Source organism: Chelonia mydas, chromosome 5, assembly GCF_015237465.2.
Source record: "Chelonia mydas isolate rCheMyd1 chromosome 5, rCheMyd1.pri.v2, whole genome shotgun sequence".
Lineage (NCBI taxonomy): Eukaryota > Metazoa > Chordata > Testudines > Cheloniidae > Chelonia > Chelonia mydas.
The window spans coordinates 113,879,434-113,900,316 of NC_051245.2; the positions used below are offsets into that span (position 1 = coordinate 113,879,434).

The 20,883-nt window shown below is 43.3% G+C and overlaps 1 protein-coding gene and 1 long non-coding RNA gene across 3 annotated transcripts in view; one reads left to right on the forward strand and one right to left on the reverse strand.

Annotated features, from left to right (window-relative positions):
- The window catches only part of LINGO2 (leucine rich repeat and Ig domain containing 2), a 735,010-nt gene that overhangs the window by 86,232 nt on the left and 627,895 nt on the right, over window positions 1-20,883 (reverse strand). The window lies entirely within an intron of this gene.
- Window positions 3-20,210, forward strand: LOC122465869. Of its 2 annotated transcripts, XR_006290989.1 has the most exons (4): window positions 3-151; window positions 15,453-15,528; window positions 18,963-19,032; window positions 19,391-20,210. It is a non-coding gene; the product is annotated as an uncharacterized LOC122465869 (long non-coding RNA). The 2 variants fall into 2 exon arrangements; XR_006290990.1 differs by lacking the exons at window positions 3-151; window positions 15,453-15,528 and adding an exon at window positions 16,783-17,236.

A 20,883-nucleotide genomic window follows, 5' to 3' on the forward strand; every position in this document is an offset into this window, starting at 1 on the left:
ACCACCTGTGTTCCCTCTAAATTGCGCAGTTGGGCGGGCGCCCAGGAGAGATTAAAGTGCTCTGCACTTGATCAGCAGAGCCACGCGCATCCAGCCAGCAGTGTGTGTTCAGGTGCCCCTCCCTCCTGCTGCTTTGCCACGGTGCAACCAGGTTAGTCCTGCAGCTGCTACCGGTACCCTCCTGCTGGCTGTGCAGAACCGGGGGGGGGGGGGGGGGGAAGAAAGGAGGAGGCTGATGTCAGGGTGTCCCCTTCCCCCAACCCCTGCACCAGCAGGGGAGAGGGGACAGGGCTCAAGCCAAGCCTTCTGGTGAGTTAGTGCCTTAAAGAGACAGCACACAGTCTCTCAGAGACTTCCTCAGCAGCCAGCACATATAATCTCTCTCTCTCTCACATGCGCGTGTGCACACACACACACACACAGTCTCTCCCGCTCCCCCCTCCCTTGTGCCCCATCTCCACTTGGAGGGGGACATGGTTCAGGAAGAGGAGGAGAGCTTTCAGTGAGTGCCTTAAAGAGACAGACAGGGGACGTCTTCTCTCAGAAATTTCCCCAGCAGCCAGCACACACACAGTCTGTGTGTGTCACACACACTCAGTCTGTGTGTGTCACACACCGCCCAACACATACTTGTATTGTTGTTGTTACTTCTTGGTACTTCCTGCAATGCACATATAGTCTCTGTAACTTTATTCCTTCAAAGTGTCAGGTTTCAGAGTGGTAGCCGTGTTAGTCTGTATCAGCAAAAACAATGAGGAGTCCTTGTGGCACCTTAGAGACTAACAAATTTATTTGGGCATAAGCTTTCGTGGGTTAGAACCCACTTTATCAGATGCATGGAGTGGAAAATACAGAGGCAGGTATAAATACACAGCACATGAAAAGATGGGGGTTGCCTTACCAAGTGGGGGGCTCAGTGCTAATGAGCCAATTCAATTAAGGTGGAAGTGGGCTATTCTCAACAGTTGACAAGAAGGGTGGAATACCAAGTGAGGAAAAATCACTTTTGTAGTGCTAATGAGGCCAATGTAATCAAGGTGGGCCATTTCAAACACTTGACAAGAAGGTGTGAGTATCAGCAGGGGGAAATTAGTTTTTGTAGTCACCCATCCACTCCCAGTCTTTATTCAGGCCTAATTTGATGGTGTCCAGTTTGCAAATTAATTCCAGTTCCGTAGTTTCCCGTTGGAGTCTGTTCTTGAAGTTTTTTTGTTGAAGAATTGCCACTTTTAAGTCTGTTACTGAGTGTCCAGGGAGACTGAAGTGTTCTCCTACTGGTTTTTGAATGTTATAATTCTTGATGTCTGATTTGTGTCCATTTATTCTTTTGTGTAGAAACTGTCTGATTTGTCCAATCTGAGTTTTTTGACTGGTCTATGCATTTCATAATTTTTATTTCTCTCTTAATTTAAATTTAATTCTTTGAGTAATGAGTTCTAAAATGCCTAACCTGTCCTGCCTGGAGTAATTATCCCTAGTGGTAACTTTTAAAAAATATATCTTATATCTAGGTTTTTTTGTTTCTACTAGTGGCGCACATCCACACATTACCTTGGTGCACAGAATGAAATGTATTCCTCACATGGGTGGAAAAAATTAGAGGGAATATTGGCAACCACTGCAAGCAACAGTGGTGTGTTTCAGATATTATTATAGAAATCAGATGGCTCTAGAAACTAGGAGTCAATCTCAAAATCTGCAAAATCGTCCAGAAAGGCTACAGCTGCCACTTTTCCAAGGGACTATTTCTGGTGACCATAATCAGCATCAGATGCGACCTTTAATCTTAATTTACCATCTTAAAGAGACAGGAGCTCAGAATCTGACACCTATATAACAACTGGATAAACACTACTTGACCCTTTAGTAAAGGCTCAATGCATTCCTATAAAGATTTTTTTTTTTTGGCTAATATTGCTGCATTCACTGTCATTACTCTAAACTGATTTCTTGAGAGACAATGGTGGTATATATTTTCCATCACAATTAGTGAAATTTGCTACATACTAACTGTAATAGATAACTGTGGTCCTTTAGGTTCGAAATGGATAACAGTTGCATAAAATGCAGAAAGCCAAACAAAACAGAAAATGCAGCATGAGGACTGTTACAATCATAATCAACTCCTGATCAGGGCCAAGGAAGGGTTCTAAGGTCACAATGCATTTTTGATTAATAAGGGCCCAGAAATGAGCTGAAGCATGAAGAAATATCCCTACAGAAGAACATGAGTGGTACAAAGGAGAACTGTGATAAATGGATGTGACTATCAGTTATTGGGACCCCGTAAGTGCAATGTAATTCATATCCCTCTTTTCCCCCTTTCTGCCTCAGAACACAACATTCTCTCCTATGCAATACAACAGAAATTATTTTGTTTTAGTAAAAGGGTAAAGGGTAGGTCTTCTTTCAGTTAACCCCTCACTCTTCAGGTCTCTGCTGTACCAGGGGCCAAATTCTCTACCCTAAGGGGTACTACTCGACAGAATTAAGGGTAGCAGAATCAGACCTTAAGCAAAGCACTCAGTACATCACATATAGCAGCTCTGTTTTACTTCTGCTTCCTCTGGACTCCCTCTTCCACCACACTCCCTCTCCTGTTCTCACATGGGTATTACATAAGGTTCCCTGTGTGATTTTATCACAAGTCTCACAATATTTGATATTTGATTTCAGCCCCAGTTCCTGGAGTCATGTGATTACACCAGAATCTCAGTTTTCATTTAATAATTTAAATGATGATTGTGGACAAAAGCTGGAAAATAGGAACCCTAAAGGCTCAAAACTCAGAAGGCAAATACCAGCCCTGCCCTGGCCCCACCCCACATTTACTATTTTTTAAACTGTATGATTTTTAAGCCAGTCTCATGATTTGAGAATCTGACTCAAGATTGACTATTCATTTTCTCCTGCCATATTCATTTAGCTTTAGCAGCAACAGTCTTCTTTTGTAAAAGAAAATGAATCAGTTTCATTATTTTCTCCAAGGTCTGGGCCACTGGGTATTGGATGCACAGAAACTGTCACCTCTCAAACTCAGGTCTCTGTTTTAGTACCACAAGAATATTCCTATCAGACTGACATACCTCCCTCATGGTTCTATGCATCATCAATTCTCCCATTAGGTCTTTGCAAATATCTTTCACTCTCTATCTTATAACAGCGGGGCAACTGCAAGATATCTGTGACTGATGTAATATTCCAACAACCTGGGATACAGTATGCAATCATACTGTGCACAGGATCGGGACCCATGAACTCCTGAGCTCTAGTCCTAACTCTGACCCAGTCTCTGTTTTCAGCAAGTCACTAAATGTCTCCGTTTTTAAATAGCTTCCATGCAGTTTGCAGGCATTTCACTCTTGTGACTGTTCCTGTTAATTTTCATGTAACTAGCATCCCCATTTTTGTGTAGTTCCCCTTTTTGCAGTTAAATGCTGCTGTAGTGAGTTTCTGTGGTATTTTCTCCACTACAAGGATGTGCAGAATCCCGTACTATAGTCATATAAAGAGCTGGGTCTGAACCACAGTTTGTATCCAAATGCCATTAAACCAGGACCCATATCCATATTTTGCAACAATTCTCCAACCAACCCCCTGTCAGGACAGGGACTGAGAATCTCCACCCAGATTCTCGGTCCCAGTCATCTTCCTCCCCTCCCCCACAATTCCAGCTCCTCATCTGATCTCATTCGTCTCTCATACCAGACTCCTCATTTAAGTCTCCTCACACAGTCAGTCCAAGTCGCCAAAAAAGTTCAGCATGAGGCAGACACCTGACACAGAGACTGGTTAAAGTTTGGCAAAATTATTGGCAATTGAAAACAAGGTTACTTGACGGTTCCCATTATAAAACCCTAACTATGGGCAGCACTAGGAGCTCTGTTTCTGATTAAGAATTCCCATTTGAATTCCCTGAAACCTTGGTGGATCTTACTTCTGAAACACATTTCAGCTGCAATTTACTCATAATTCTTCTAAAAATACAAGGATTTTTTTTTCTATATTTGTTATAGAATATGCAGTACTGCAGATTTTATTCTACTGGGCCATCCTAATTGTGACAGGTATATATTAAACAATCAAAAAGGTAAATAAAATAAGTAAACTACTCTCAGTGGTTGACACGGAGCACTTTGAATGGCAAATACACTCTGTAGCTGGAGGGCGAGAATGCGGGGGAATAGCTACACCAAGTTTTGGTTCCCGTTGTGATGAGGTTATAAACAAGGTGATTTAAGAAACCAATGTATGCAGATGTTAAGGAACGGCTGTAAATTAATTGCAAAAGATCACTCAAGTATACCGGGCCACATTATAAATAAAATGAAGAGTTTTGAAATCCATGTGAAACTGTACAGGAAGGAAGTGTACAACATGATTGTAAAATAGAAGTGATATGCTGAGACAACCATATACCGGAATGAATGCAAGATGCTGCATTCTGAATAATCTGCATTCTTGAGATCATACTCTAGAAAATAAAGAATTATAGTGATCCAGCTTTGAAAAAACAAGGGCATCCAGCAGCAGTTCTAAATCTGTCTTGCTGAACAATAGTCTCAGTCTGCCAATATTGCGTAAATGATAAAGCTACGTTTAAATCACAGATTGAAGGTGTGTAGCCATTCATATACCTGAGGACAATGCAACAGCCAGGCTTTTCATGCTGGAGGGTGGAGTCAATCGAACACTGTCATGCAAAATTAGCAGAGAGGGAGTGCTGCTCATCTGCAGTGCTTTGAGACTATATCTCAGGGGTGGGGAATCGTTAATTCATTTCATCTGGCCCGCGGGGCTGGAGCCATGTGCGCCAGCTCACCTTGCTGTGGGGGGAACCGCATTGGCATGGGAAGTAGGGCTGCAGGGAGCCCTGACTGCCAGCCCTAGCCTCGGCCCCTTTACCCCATCCAGGTCCCCTGCTGCTGACTATAGGGTCCCTGGGCCGTGACCTGGAGTAGGGAGTGGGCCGTGTCCCCCTTTTTCCCCCCCACTTGCCACCGAGGGGAGTGGCCAGTGCATGGACTGCAGTTTGCCACCGATGCAGGTGGGTGGACTGAGGACTCTCAGGGCCCCTGGAAGGCGGGAGAGAACTGAGTGGGGAAAAGCCAGAGGGCTGTGTCCAGAAGAGGATGTCACAGTCCAGGGAGCGACGTGCGTCCTAGGGGTGGAGGCGAGAGTGATGATGGGTGAGACACCACTAGATGAGGGCGCTCTGGCAAAATGAGAGCTAATTCCCAGGATGGCCAGCAGGAGGCGCTGGAGGGGTGATTAGAACCCTGCCACATAATTATTCACTTCATACTTAAACATCTGAGACATCTCATCCAGGGCTACTCATTTTATACACATGGGCTCAGGGACTATAATTTCTGGCATATTCCGAGCGGTGCTGAGCACACATGATGGCCAGCAAATAATACAAATCATGAGAATAACCGTTGACTTTATGGACTCTGTGGATGCAATTTCTGTTCTTTGTTCTGGAATTGGCCTCAGTACAGCTGAAACCCTAAGAATTTGAGGCATAAACACATCTGATACTTTCCAATCCCTTCCTTTTCTCTGACTCAGAACAAAAAATGACAAAACAAAATGGTTTTCAGTTAAAAGGTAAAAATGCACAGCAGCCATTGTTCTACAACCCAGCCTGGGGCAGAACCTGCCACCTTTGGGGAGTTGTGATCTCCTCTCATCTGATTCTCATTCTCCATCCTTCCTGACCACTGTGCTGATTTTCATGCTGGCAACCATGACATCCATCCAAACCTCCTCGGACCGTTTGCTGGAATCTCAGAGAACTGGCTGCCTTCGTTTTGTTCCCATCTATCAGAGTCTATTTTTTTTCCAGCATGCAGCAGAGAGAGAGGCTGGCCTGCTGGACAGGGAGCTAGCGCTGAGAGACCTGGGTTCTCCTCCCCACATGGACTTCCTCTATGACCCCAGGGCAGTGCCTTAGGGACAGTGTTTCAAAACCTTTTAGGCAGCTAGGCATCTAGTGGGGCTGACAAAGCACCTAACCTTCTAGGTGCTTTTGAAAATCCCACTAGGTACCTGAATATCTTTGAAAATCTGGCTGTTAGTCTGTGTGCCTCAGGGCCTCATCTGTACAAAATGGATAACAGCACTGCTCTACCTCACAGAGGGGCTGTGAGGAGGAATAGGTTAGTCCTTGTGAGGCGCTCAGATACTATGGTGATTGGTCCACGTAAGTGCCACAGGTAGAGTAGAACCTCTCTATACCACTGCTATCCCTTGCCCTGGTTTTGACCACTTCTTTTCACCTGTGCCTCCAAACCGCTCCCTTTTCTGGATGTAACTTTGGCTCAGAGGACTTGGATGTATTTTTTTCTGAGTCCCCTGTGTTCCTTCTAAAACAACCCCTGTACCCCCACAGAGGGATTACAATTTTGCAGGGTCATCTAAAAGAACTTCCAGATCCTTAATTTAATCACTAGCCCTTTCTTATCTTAATCACCCTGCTTATGTTTGTAAGTGAAATACTGACTCCCTGCCCCAGCGGTAACTCCTCTGTAGAATTTACAATTCACAGTAATGCTGTGCTGTCATTAAGAGCTCCACCTGGGAGCTCTCTCACCTCCTGTATGAAACTTGGGGAGGAGGTCTCCTGACCCCCTAAATGATGCCCCTGAAAACTGAGTCTGCAACACACAGTGGTTAACTATCGGAATGGAGCAAGGGGAGGAAGGATGCTCTTGTGCTTAAATCCTCAACACAGAGTAAAGAGCTCTGGGTACACTTTCTGGCCCTGCACTTTTTGTGTAATTTTGAGTAAATCCCAATGTCTTTGTGCCTCAATTCACCATCTGTAAAATGGGGATACTGCTTACTGTCTCTCACTCTATCTACTTTGTGTATTTAGACTGTAAACTCTTTGGAGCAGAGACTGTCTCTTATTAAACGTATGGACAACACCTGTCAAAATGGGGTCTTAGATTCCACAGCTGAAATGATCTGTTAATGCATTACAAGTTAATATTAATAATTTCAGGGTAAAATTAATATGCACCAGTAATAGGTTGACAGGGTCTACCATGTAGTCCCTATGGTAAACTTATTGCAGGATAGTTACGCTTTCTAACTCTTGCTGTAGCAGGCCAGAATCTGTGTAAGATTAAAAATGAGAAATGGGCATCTCTCTCAAACCTGTTTTTCCCTGTAATTTGACCCCATTTCCCCCCAAAGATGAGGCCACCTTTTTGAGGAACACTCCAAGTATTTTTCTAGTTCAAGGGAGTTACCTAGTGGACCCAGAACACCCTGATATCCTCTGCCAGCTTCATTCCTAAAATAATGGTACAAGTTGGTTGCGCTCTATATACAGTAAAGAGAGAAGCTTATTTTTCACGAGAATTTCCTTCCTCTCACCACCTCTCCCTATTTTTATTCCATTGGCCATTTTTCTCTCTGCCCCAGAACTATTTCTCCTTTCACAGTATCCCACAAGCAGAAAGGGACTCCCCATTACATTGGAAGTTACGTTCTCATTTGTGAAACCCACAATCCTGAGTAAGCTAACCCTTAATGAACATCCAGACTTCATTTCTCCCTGGGCCAGATTTTGGTGCCCTTAAATGCAAAGAATAGCAATTTACTCCTGCCGTAGTGCCACTGAAGTAAACAGTGAGTACGTTATTATTCAGTGTAAGGGCATCGGAATCTAGCTCTTTATAAATGGAGCCAAGTATAAGCATTAAGGATTACAAAAAGTTGTAAAATCAGTTCTCCAGGGAACGTCACTCTGCTGGGATTTTGCAGTGCTCCCTGTCCTTTTTTTATGTACCCGTCTTTTAGACTTTTCGGCCAAAGACTGTCTTTATTTGTGCCTCTTACACAGCGTTGAGCACACACAACATTTAACAAATCAATAAATCATAACTGTAACACCAGCACAGCAAACAGAAGCAGAATTGAGGCTACAGTAATCTAATGAAATCAAGAGCAAATAATGCAAGTACTATAGTACTATTTAAACTATGCCACTGCTGTACCCCCAAATAAGCCCAGTAATAGGCCCTAAGAATGTTAAAAGGATGCTTCGATCAATAAGATTAAATGTGATTAAGAGATCCAGGGACACCAAGAGTGACAAAGAATGTGAATCAGGATGTAGGAGTGTTACTCAGGATGCACAACTGCACAAATATCTCATGACATCAATATTTATTCCATGAAAGAAAATGGGCCACTGAAAGAGATCATCAGATCTCCCATTAAGACTCTGGTTATATCTTGGTCATTCTGCAATTACTGTTTGTCAGCATGGAATTAGTTACTCCGATTCCACTGCTGGGCTGCATCTTATATGAATTCAGCTCAGACTTTTTTCCCGGGGTTATATACAGTACATGCTGAAGAAAATGCAGCGTCTCTCTTCATGGAATTTTTGAGCCTGAATTCCCTCCCCACCCTGGGAATTCTCCCTGAGAGCCTCCCCACCCTCAATTTGTTCTTTAATGTACTCCCTCCTTTCACAAAGGTCACGTCAAGGGCCTTTTCCTGCAAAGAAGTTTGACTTTTCATTTTTGGATTTCAGCCAAAAATTGAAAACTTTTTGGGTATTTGTTTTTTCAGAGAAAAGTCAAAACCATCCATGGACAGCAGACACTTTGCTTGAAAAATACTATTGTAGTCAAGATCTGACAGAAAATTTTCAACCAGCCCTTCCCATCTAATGACTGGAAGGGATTATTGCATAGCACCTCAAGGTGCCTCTGCAGAGCTCCTCATTTGGATGAAGGAGTCTCTCACATGGTAGCGTAAAGACTAATTAGCCAGTTATTAGGCTGGCTCCCTGCTCTCAGCTTTATAACCTAACTCAACAATGCAAACCTAAAACAAAACATTTCCTACATTATTTTCTTGAAATATATATATTTTTAAATCCCATAAATGCTCTTAGCAACATCAATGAACCTATACAACAGAATCCCAAATGTATTTATTCCTTAATATGTTAATAGTAAATATAGATTTATGGTAGTAAGTATCAGCAAAATCTGAGCAAAGAGTTTGCAGCGAATCGCAAAACCAGGCAGTCAAATCTACTCCAGAGGTTTGCTAAGGTCATGAATCTTTCCAGAGGACCTGGACCCACCTATGACACCCCACTGCAGCCATCTGAAATTTGCAGTTTTGCTGTACAATCAGGTGAAACTAGGTGGTGTAAAATTGAGTTTTGCTTTGAGTTTTTGGATACTCAAAGCAAAAGGGGGGTGGAGAGAGAACAGAATGCACAAGTGATTTCAAAGAAGTTATTTCCTGATGATGGAATTTCACTAATTCATAACTAAGCACAGGGGGGTGGGGAGAGGAGGTGGAGCCTCAGGCCCTAGTTCAGCAAAGCACTTATGCACATATTTTGCCTGGAGAGGTGCTAAATTCCATCTGTATTCAGCAAAGCACAGAGGCACATGCTTAACTCTCACTACCTTCAAACACTTGGTTAAGTATGCTGCTGAATACAGAATAAGCATGTGTTTCAATGCTTTGCTGAATTGGAGTCTCAGATACTTCTCTTTTTTTCTTACTCATGTTGCCTCCTCACTAAAGACAGGCCTGCCTGCAACCCACCTCAAAGGTAACTAACTAATTGTTTTGGCCAGTGCAACCCAATCCCATTTAAGGATTGGCAGAGCCCACACAGAGCAGAATATTTTCATGAACATCTGTAAACTGCAGTGTCTGTGCTTAGCACAGCTGGTGTGCCTATGTTTGAATTAAACAGCTACTGCAAGAACAATGGTTTCCTGGCATAAAAATACATATTGCTGTTATTCCTTATCTGCGTTCGCCACACAAATATTAAAAACCACACGAGTACCTATTCCGTTATTAATTATTTCTCTGAGCCTGCTCTCCTCTTCCACTCATGCGCTCCTTGATGCCTAATTTCACATACCCCCTCCCCCTTTCGCATGGATTCACTGCAATTAAACAACACAATTACACTGAGGACTGTGTAGCCACAGCCCTTGAAAGTCATGTCATATCAGGTCAGACCACAGTGACAGCAATAAAGAGAAATCATAAAAAGATGTAATCACCTTACCATTCCTTTTGGCCTCCCGCCATGCTTAATATGTTGTGAAGTGAACAGCAGTTAAGTGACAGCTCTCCTGTCTTTTAAATGCCTTTCGGCTGAAGGCACAGTCATTTTCACAAGTGCTGCACCTTTAACCTTGTCAGGAAACAACCTTTATGGGAAATAAGCCTGGCTGAAAGCAGTTTAAGTTTCCGGAGCCTCATGAGGTCCTCTGTGTGCAGCTGCAAGGCCAAGTCACGAAGGGGAATATTGATGGATCGCTCTGCATTGTCTTAGTGTAGTAACCTAATAAACTTGAGAGGTAAAAGACACCACTGGTGCAGAGCAACTGTATTGCTTGTAGTAACAATAGTTTCTCCTGTACGGATGGTGGAAAATTCGGGTGGTCTTGTCTACTACCAAGATCTGGGCACTACCTCATCCATTTAATTAACCACTGGGGAATCAGCTACAGAGCTGCTCTGATTACAAAGTAATGGGTCCATCAGGCACAATTAGTGCCCAAGTGAAACACTGTAGTTTGCATGAAAACTATTGAAGTAAACAGTTCCTGGTCCTGAAGGCGGCTCCCTTCCTAATTAACCCTTAGAGGACTGAACTATTAGCCGTTCTTCACCCAGACATTTCCTAATGTGCCATACTGGTTTTGCCTGCACATTAAGTCTGCCAGTAATTACAGGTGGATTTTCACATAGGTATCCATTACCTGACTGTGCTCCCGGGAACTACCTATAAACTACTGCACCTGTGGGCATGCCAAACTGCGAATACATTATTCCCAGCAGTACCACAAAGCATGATGTAATAGCATCAGGGGAGAAAAAAAGTGATCATGGTAACAGTGTTCCAGAAAATATTGCTTTGATGGGGAAGCAGCATTTCCAGGAAAGAAAAGCACAGCTGCTTTATCAGTGGAGAGGACTGGGGGAGGATAGAAAGTGACTCTGCTCATGGGTTAGGCAGTGGCAAGGGAAGACAGTGCCACTGAAACATTTGGAAGTACTGGATTCGTCAGGTTTCATCAGCATCACCAGTATATGCATATATGTATATACATTGCAGAAGTAGATATCTGCCCTGTCCCAACACAAGGGCACTGAAGACCTGATTGAAAAGTGCACTGAAGTCAATGGGAGCATCTCCACTCACTTCAGTGGGCTTTAGATCAGGCCACAGGAGTCTAAGAAGGGCTGTTACTTCCAGCAGCAGCATCAACTGGCTAGAGTGGATGAAGCCATAGCCCAGAATGTGAGACAGCTCCTATAGGGCTGCACTAGGGCAAACACCTGCTATATATGAACATGCTACCCCTAACAAAGCTATTAACATTATAATGTGACTATTATTGCAATATGCAGCTAATATCTTCTCTTACACAGCACTTTTTACCTGTAGCTCTCAAAATGCTTTACAAAGGAAGGTAAGTATCATTATCCCTATTTTATAGATCTGAAAAGGGAAGCAAAGAGAGGAATGACTTGCCTGAGGTCATGCAGAAGGCCACTGAAAGAGAGAAGAGAACCCAGGTCTCCTGATTCCCAGTGTCCAGTTTCCTATTCATTGCATGATGCTGATTCCCACATCCTCCTGCCCAAGGCGGGCATAATGCCTCCAGCCACCACAGTTTGGGCAGAAATGCACCTCTCCCCCATGAGTGCAGTTCAAGCTCTACAAGCCATAATGAAAAATTAAATTGTAAGCCTAGCTACCAGCCATGTTATTTTTTATTTATGAATGGGATTTGTATTACTACTACAGGAAATAATAAAATTAAGGCCAAGTTAAAAATTATAGACAGGCCCTGACTTAATTCTGCAAAATCAGAACAACTCTACCTTATTGACTCTCTTAAATAATCCGGTTCTGCCGTTCTCCTCTAGTGTATCCTCTAGTCGTATCTAAGATGATACCACATGAAGAACGACAGCCTTAAAGTATGACAACCTACGGCATCAAATCTGAAAGCACAGGTTGGGTTTAAAAGAGCAGAGATCTCTGCTGGTTTCCAACAATCCTGACAGGGTTTGAGATATTGGCACTTTTCCCAGACGGGTTTGACTGATTTCCAACTGTGCTGAACTTAGTGTTGAGCTACAGCAGACCAATCTGACACAACAGGTTACGTTTTCACTGATCTCCATTTTTCCCTTACATATTCTGTACATAAATTCTGTATGTTTCATCTTAATCAGAGAAAGAACTAAGTATGGGACAGAAAAATGGACTAAATGGCTCAGGGGATTGGCAACCTTTAACTCCCAGGTCACCAGGTTGGTAGTGACAAAGTTGGCCCCATCATGGCTGTTAAATGGCTGCTGTGAAATGAGTTGGTGCTCTCAGTCCAGTTTCCAGTGGAATAATATCCACACATACTGTTGGCTGTTTCAGAGGAGATTCCAGTGACTGAAAGGACACGGACAATTAACTACCCATCCATCCGGAGCAGTCCCTGCCCGGTCAGGGGTGAAGCACACCAGTAGAGCAGTGGGGAAATCTGTACTGCTTGTTCTTTGGACAGAGAACGCTTGTTCTTAGGTGTGTTAATTCAGTACATTTCACTACATTCAAATGAAATTAAAAAATTGTGCATTCTGCATGATGATGGGCATCACAAAATGGGGAAGAGATGGCCAGCCCTCTGTGGAGTTAGAGGTGGTTAGGGACTATTTAGAAAAGCTGGACGTGCACAAGTCCATGGGGCCGGACGAGTTGCATCCGAGAGTGCTGAAGGAATTGGCGGCTGTGATTGCAGAGCCCTTGGCCATTATCTTTGAAAACTCGTGGCGAACGGGGGAAGTCCCGGATGACTGGAAAAAGGCTAATGTAGTGCCAATCTTTAAAAAAGGGAAGAAGGAGGATCCTGGGAACTACAGGCCAGTCAGCCTCACCTCAGTCCCTGGAAAAATCATGGAGCAGGTCCTCAAAGAATCAATCCTGAAGCACTTACATGAGAGGAAAGTGATCAGGAACAGTCAGCATGGATTCACCAAGGGAAGGTCATGCCTGACTAATCTAATCGCCTTCTATGATGAGATTACTGGTTCTGTGGATGAAGGGAAAGCAGTGGATGTATTGTTTCTTGACTTTAGCAAAGCTTTTGACACGGTCTCCCACAGTATTCCACAGTATTCTTGTCAGCAAGTTACGGAAGTATGGGCTGGATGAATGCACTATAAGGTGGGTAGAAAGCTGGCTAGATTGTCGGGCTCAACGGGTAGTGATCAATGGCTCCATGTCTAGTTGGCAGCCGGTGTCAAGTGGAGTGCCCCAGGGGTCGGTCCTGGGGCCGGTTTTGTTCAATATCTTCATAAATGATCTGGAGGATGGTGTGGATTGCACTCTCAGCAAATTTGCGGATGATACTAAACTGGGAGGAGTGGTAGATACGCTGGAGGGGAGGGATAGGATACAGAAGGACCTAGACAAATTGGAGGATTGGGCCAAAAGAAATCTGATGAGGTTCAATAAGGATAAGTGCAGGGTCCTGCACTTAGGATGGAAGAATCCAATGCACCGCTACAGACTAGGGACCGAATGGCTAGGCAGCAGTTCTGCGGAAAAGGACCTAGGGGTGACAGTGGACGAGAAGCTGGATATGAGTCAGCAGTGTGCCCTTGTTGCCAAGAAGGCCAATGGCATTTTGGGATGTATAAGTAGGGGCATAGCGAGCAGATCGAGGGACGTGATCGTTCCCCTCTATTCGACACTGGTGAGGCCTCATCTGGAGTACTGTGTCCAGTTTTGGGCCCCACACTACAAGAAGGATGTGGATAAATTGGAGAGAGTCCAGCGAAGGGCAACAAAAATGATTAGGGGTCTAGAGCACATGACTTATGAGAAGAGGCTGAGGGAGCTGGGATTGTTTAGTCTGCAGAAGAGAAGAATGAGGGGGGATTTGATAGCTGCTTTCAACTACCTGAAAGGGGGTTCCAAAGAGGATGGCTCTAGACTGTTCTCAATGGTAGCAGATGACAGAACGAGGAGTAATGGTCTCAAGTTGCAATGGGGGAGGTTTAGACTGGATATTAGGAAAAACTTTTTCACTAAGAGGGTGGTGAAACACTGGAATGCGTTACCTAGGGAGGTGGTGGAATCTCCTTCCTTAGAGGTTTTTAAGGTCAGGCTTGACAAAGCCCTGGCTGGGATGATTTAACTGGGAATTGGTCCTGCTTTGAGCAGGGGGTTGGATTAGATGACCTCCTGAGGTCCCTTCCAACCCCGATATTCTATGATTCTATGATTCTATGATAAAATAACAAAGGTGGTTTGAATTATGTGTGACAGAGAACATGTTTATTTACTGTTTATATCCAGACACTGTGCCATGGTAAGAGTTATTTTGTACCACAATGTCATGCACTAAGATCAACAAGGGAGTAGATTTCAACAGGGCTCCACCCTCCTCTGAAACTGTATCATGTCCTCATGCTCTCCTGGGTGTCAAGCCAGAAGCCTGGGTTAGAGGAGCAGTAAATCCTGCAATACAATCAGTCAAGTACCATAAATTAATACAAAGTTCTGTGTGTGTGCGCATGTGTGCCCCCTGTTTTTATATGTAGTTTAATAACATTTGTAGAGATGAAAAACCTTGCTTTCTTCTTGGAGAGACTTCTCATCCCCCTGGGCTGAGCCTCTCTTCCCCAGAGCCATTGAAAGTGATCTTTCAGATCTCATGGTGAGACCTCCATCTCCAGATCTGCCATTGAGAAAACCATTCTGGGGCTCCCTAGCATCCTTGAAATGTATGTCCCCAGGCCAGTCATCATGCTGTTGATACATCTTGAGCAGTAATCTGTTATTTATATTTCTTTGAATTCACCAGTCTCAGCTTGTTATTTCATTGTTCCCCAGAATTAATAGAATTTAGTGTGGTAATTTATCCTCAACTTCTGCAGTGTATGTACTAAGTAACACTCTCTTCAAAATATCTTAGGGAACAAAACAGCAACTGCATCTAACCATCAGCCTTCCTCCACAGATTTAGAACAGACTACATTTCTCTTTAACTTTTCTAACTTACCTGCTTTTTAAATAATGCTGCCCTGTGCAGAATTGCTCAACAGCCCCACCCAAAAACAGAACTTGCCTCACCTCATCTTAATTTTGCTTCAGGTTGCACAATAAAAGACTAGGGGTGTGAGTTTCTTCTCACACCATGAAAATCAGGAGTACCTTCACTGAAGTCAAGGGAATCACCTTACCTGATCACTCTCGTTACAGTGTGTATGGTAACACCCATTGTTTCATGTTCTCTGTGTATATAAATCTCCCCACTGTATTTTCCACTGAATGCATCCGATGAAGTGAGCTGTAGCTCATGAAAGCTTACGCTCAAATGAATTTGTTAGTCTCTAAGGTGCCACAAGTCCTCCTTTTCTTTTTGCAGATACGGACTAACACGGCTGCTACTCTGACACCAGTTTACGTATGAGGAGAATCAGGCTCTAGGTGTTAAGCACCATGTAAGGAAATTTTTGTCTATACTTAAAACTGTATCATAGTGGTGCCTGTTAACGTGGCTTTGAACTGGCCTTGACACAGAGACACATGGAAATCTCTATGGTGTTGAAAAGTGAAATTTTATCATGTAGATTATGCAGAGAGCCAGGCTGGGAACAATAAAACATTATAATGAAGTTTCTCTAGAAGAGGCTCCCACAGAACAAGCCAAAATTTTTTTTCCCCTGCAATCTTTCACACACACAAAAAAGGACCATGTAACATGAAGCACAAACAGAGCAACAATCAGGTACTGTAAGATCCTAGTATTGATCTTTTGCCAAGTGACAGTTCACATATGCTTCTCCCACAACAGAGATTCATGAAAAGATTATATATAGACACATTATGGCCGTACAATTTTTTGGGATGGGGAGTAGATGAAAGTTAAAAGCAGCATAATGCACAGGTCATCAGCCTTTCTCCATTATAATGATACATAGACCTTCTATAATTCCAAACCAAACGGGTTAATTTAAAAGGGGGGAAAAAAGAATTTTCACTAAGTTTGGAACTTAAAAACCAAAGGTTGTTTAGGAAAAAAACCCTAATCAAATGAATATCTCTAGTCCAAGAATTTGAGAACATATTTAATGGGCTACAAGATAAAATAATGAAACACCCACTTTGTCACATAGTTAGACAATCTCCCTCTATATAAACTTTCTGGGTATAGAGAATGGAATGAATGTATGGAGTAGTTTTCCTCAGATCAACACATGCAATGCACAGCATGGCTGCAGAATGGAAGCAATTTAACAGCACAATACACAGTATGAGCTTTACCTCTGGGACCTGGACTTTCCTGCTACTGCTGTTTGATGTGACAGAGAATCCAAGTAAGAAGAAGGGATTGTCAATGGCCCCTCATTTGCCAACCTGCTGCCATCCTCTAAACGATTACAGTCATTGATGGGCTAAAGGCAAGTCTGAGACTCCTGCTCTCTGTTCACCATCATACATCCTTTAAGGGTACTGTGCCACAACTCCAATATCTAGAAAGCCTAATAGGACACATCCCTGTTATATAGTGGTATGGCTGCTATGCTCCTGTACATGCTAGTCCCTAATAATCATATGAATTGCATACCTGTGAGATCATCTCCACTAAGATACTCAGTCATTTAATATCAGAGGATATATTTATATATTTTAAATGACTTTTCAGTTGATATCTATGTATCTTTCCACACATGGGCATATAAGGTACCTGAAAACTTAACGAATAAGCCTGGCTGAAATAGTTTGTCTGGAGCGCCTATTGCTGCAGCTGCTGCACTAAATTAGGCCAACGAAGTCTCTTCAGTTTGATACCTGCAAGACAGTCCGCATTAACATTGAAATGAATGCTGCAAAGGCTAACCTTAATCCCCCATTAAAAATATATGTATGAAATGGATTTAGTGCTGCTGAGGTCCAGCCTTAATATTCGGAAGCAAAGCAACGAAGGAAAAAACATCTGCTCCTAAATTCTTTCCCTCTGGCTTTACCCAAATGTTTGCCTTGAGATTTCTGAGGACACAGTCATCCATGACCTCTTGGCTATCAGCACTTTGGTACAGCATAAAAACCGCTCAGAAAGAGGAGACATCTTTGACAGTTTGTTTATTGCTGGAGTCCTGAGGAAAGATGCATCGGTGCAGCAGAGCCTGCCAGCTATGCAAGTTAAAGGTTTGTCCATGTTTCCATTATACACTCTTATTTTCAGGGGTTTATAACTCAGCCATAAAAATCACTCCAGTCAAACTCAGCACACGAGGTATAAGCTATGCATTAGAATGGATTTATACCTTAGATAGCAAGGGCTGAAAATAAACAATTCGGGTCTATCAGGCCATTTCTCACTCACAACCAGGGGATTTTTTTTTCCTTTGGTCTTTCCTAACTTGCCCATATATAAAGGATGCTAATGGCGCCTTCCTTCAGAAGCATTATGGATGTGAGTATAAATAATCACCTCTGAAAATGCCCAAATACATATTTTACCTGATGGGCCATTTAATAGCCTGTTAGTGAATACAGGGAATAAACCACAAGGACTTTTTTCCCCACAAATGCTAATATAAACTGCAATCTCAAATCCTAACAAAATTTGCAATCCACAAGAATTAATATATTGATATGTATATACATTCTTAGCAATTCAGCACCTCCAGCAGTCCTCAGCACTTTGCAGGATCGAGCCCAATTTAGGTTAACACCCATACTTGCATGTTCATTATTTATTCTATGCAGCCTGATGCTTTATAGAAGTAGGCACAGACACCATCACTACACTAGACACCATAAAATCCAGTTTAAACATCATCATACAGTGAAAGATCACTAGAACTGGAGAGAGAATATTGAGAATTTTGAAATCACTTCACCTATCTGTGCCTTGCCGTGTCTGTCTTATCTGGAAGAGAGACCCTCACCTTCTCAAGGCAACTAAAATCCCCTGGGAAGCTCTTTCCATTGGTCAGAGCATGTCTACATGGTCATTAGATACAAGCAGCTGGCCCGTGCCAGCTGAGTTGAGCTTGTGGACTGTTTAATTGTGGTGTGGATATTCTGGCCCAGGCTGCAGCCCGAGCTCTGGGATCCTCCCACTTTGCATGGTGCTGCAGCCCAAGACTGGACATCTACATTGCAATTCAACAGCCCCGCAGCCCAAGCCAGCTGGCACAGGCTAGCCACAGGTTTTCAGTTGCAGTGCAGACACCAGGACCGGCTCTGGGCACCAGCAAAGCAAGCATGTGCTTGGGGCGGCATATTTCCAGGGGCAGCCTTCAGGCCATCCTTTTCTTTCGGGGCCGTTGCGCTCTCGGAGCTGCGCCACTTAGACGGGGCGAGGGCGCGGCGCCGCCGGCCGCAGCGGCAAGGGGAAGCCCCAGCCCCGGGATGCTGAGCTGCCAGGGCCCAGCCGCTCCCTGGGGAGGAGAGGGCGAGTCCTGCTGGGGAGCCGGGGCCGCGCCGCCTCATTTGCGCACTGGCTGCTGCGCTGCCTTGTGCCACCCCTTATGTCGGGGCTTCTCTGCACGGCCGGGCGGGGGAGGGGGGAGAAGGTGACATCACTTCCTCCGCTTCCAGCGCCGCCTGCGAGCCCCAGCCCCACCTGAGCTTGGGGCGGCAAAAAACCTAGAGCCGGCCCTGGTAGACTTACTCACAGATGTAGGAGCAGGGTTCTCTCCCTTATGTAATTGGCTTCCCCTGATGGTCTGCAAGCTTCCCATCATGATGCAAGACGTTTTTTTTTTTAAACTGGGTTTTCTTTTTAAAAAGTCATTTTCTCTTTGTCTTTATTTCTGACAAAAGGAAGGTTGTTTTGCTGTTGACTTTTTTTTAATATTATGCATTGTGTGTGATTTCGTGTATTAATATTTTAAAAAAATAAATAAGGCTTTTTTTATCATAGATGGATTAAAAAAATTCAGTCGGGAGATCATACAAACTCTTTTGCATTCTGGCGTTTTACAACTGATGAGGTAATCATTGTTTCTGGTAATTTAAATTTCTCTTTAGGATGAATAATGGTGGTTCAGAAAGGTTGTATTAACTATCTTTAGTCACGTCACAAAATGAGAATGACTTGAGTTTAACATAATTGACAGGTATCCTAAGCAAAGAAAAAAAGAGATGAGATTTGTTCTCTGGTAACCTGAATTGTTTAGATTGAGTAGGATTGTGAACATAGTGCCGTTCAAATTTTTATACAGCAACCTATTTCCTGATAAACTTACTCCGGCTTTACAGCTCAATTCTGATGGAGCAAAGGGCAGAGTTTTGTTTAGGATAAAATGTGTCATGAAAGGTGACAATTTTTTATTTCTTCCTTTTATTCAGATTCCACCTCCTGAATGTAGGACCCATCAGCGTCTCAAATAGGACCAAATGCTGTGGCTCAGATTATGCAATCTCTTCCGTGCGGGCGGATCCCTGTGCCTATGCAGAGCTCCGCTGGCTTTAATGGAGTGCCACATGGATACAGACAGCTGCTGAAGTAGAGCAGTTGGCAGGAGTGAGGCCTGAACAGACACAACTGAGGCCTGATCCTGCACTGTGGTCTTCGCAGGTGGACTTCTGTGCCTGAGCAGAGCTTCACTGAAATCATTCCTTCCAAAATGCTGTTCTTTATTATCCAGCATTAAATTCTTTTCTCTACATGTTACGAAGGCTGAGGATGGATTAGTGGAATGAATGGTGCATTGCTACACCCTGGCACACGATTGCCTTATTAGGCACCATCTACTTAAAATTAGCATGTTCAGAAACTTCAGTCAGCGCAGGGAAGGTATTCAGCTAAACATCTCTCCCCATCCTTCATCCTGACTGAACTGTACTTGCCACATGATTCCTTACAGTATACACAGTGTCATTCGCCCGAACAAACTTGAACAGATGATTATAACAATAATTTCAGAGAAAGAGTGACATTTCCCATCTAAACACAACCAACCTTCAGAAATCATCCTAAGGACACAGTATATTGGCCATTTTTGGCTAGCTTTCCCACACAGATTGCATTCAATTTGTCATACAGGTACCGCGCTGCAGGCTGAGCACCATGAATGATTGCTACTGTTTTAAAGTTCATAAGCATTCTATGAATGATCACTAGAAACTTTTAGAATGTCCTAATGTGAGATATTAAAAATACAGAGGCTTTCATAAATAAAATCCTGTTCCCTACCACCACCCACCTATAGCAGAGATATTAAAAAATCCTGTTCTATTTTATTCTGCAGTGTACTGCAAAACATTGCACAGCCTTCTTACAGCACTGAAGGCATTTTCTGTATTACACAACCTATAGCCCTTAGTATACAGGATGCTTTTAAAAATGCATGTTGTGGACTGTGAATGATTTGAGTAAAATCCTGTGACCTGAATCTAGAGGAGCTGAACACCATCACAGCCTAGCAGCTCCCATGGTATTTAGTGGGAGCTTAGAACCTCAGGGGGGAAGGAGAAGAGAATCAGGCCACTAATTTGCATCTTCTGTAGAAGAGACTGAGAATTAGCTGAAAGGCAATATTTCTGTTTAACCTATCAGGAGAGGGTTTGTTCAGGATAGCAAATTAAAGGATTGCAGAGCTGCAGATCAATTATGAACATTATTTTAACTAGTTCTCTAAAAGGCTATTGGCAGGGAAAAGCGGAATTGCGTCCTCTTATGTAAATTAAGGCACATTTTAATATTTTACTCTATATGAAAAGCATAGAAACATAGAACTAGAAGGGACCTTGAGAGGTCATCTAGTCGAGTCCCCTGGACTCAAGGCAGGACTAAGTATTATCTAGACCAGGGGTCTCAAACTCAATTGACCTTAGGGCCA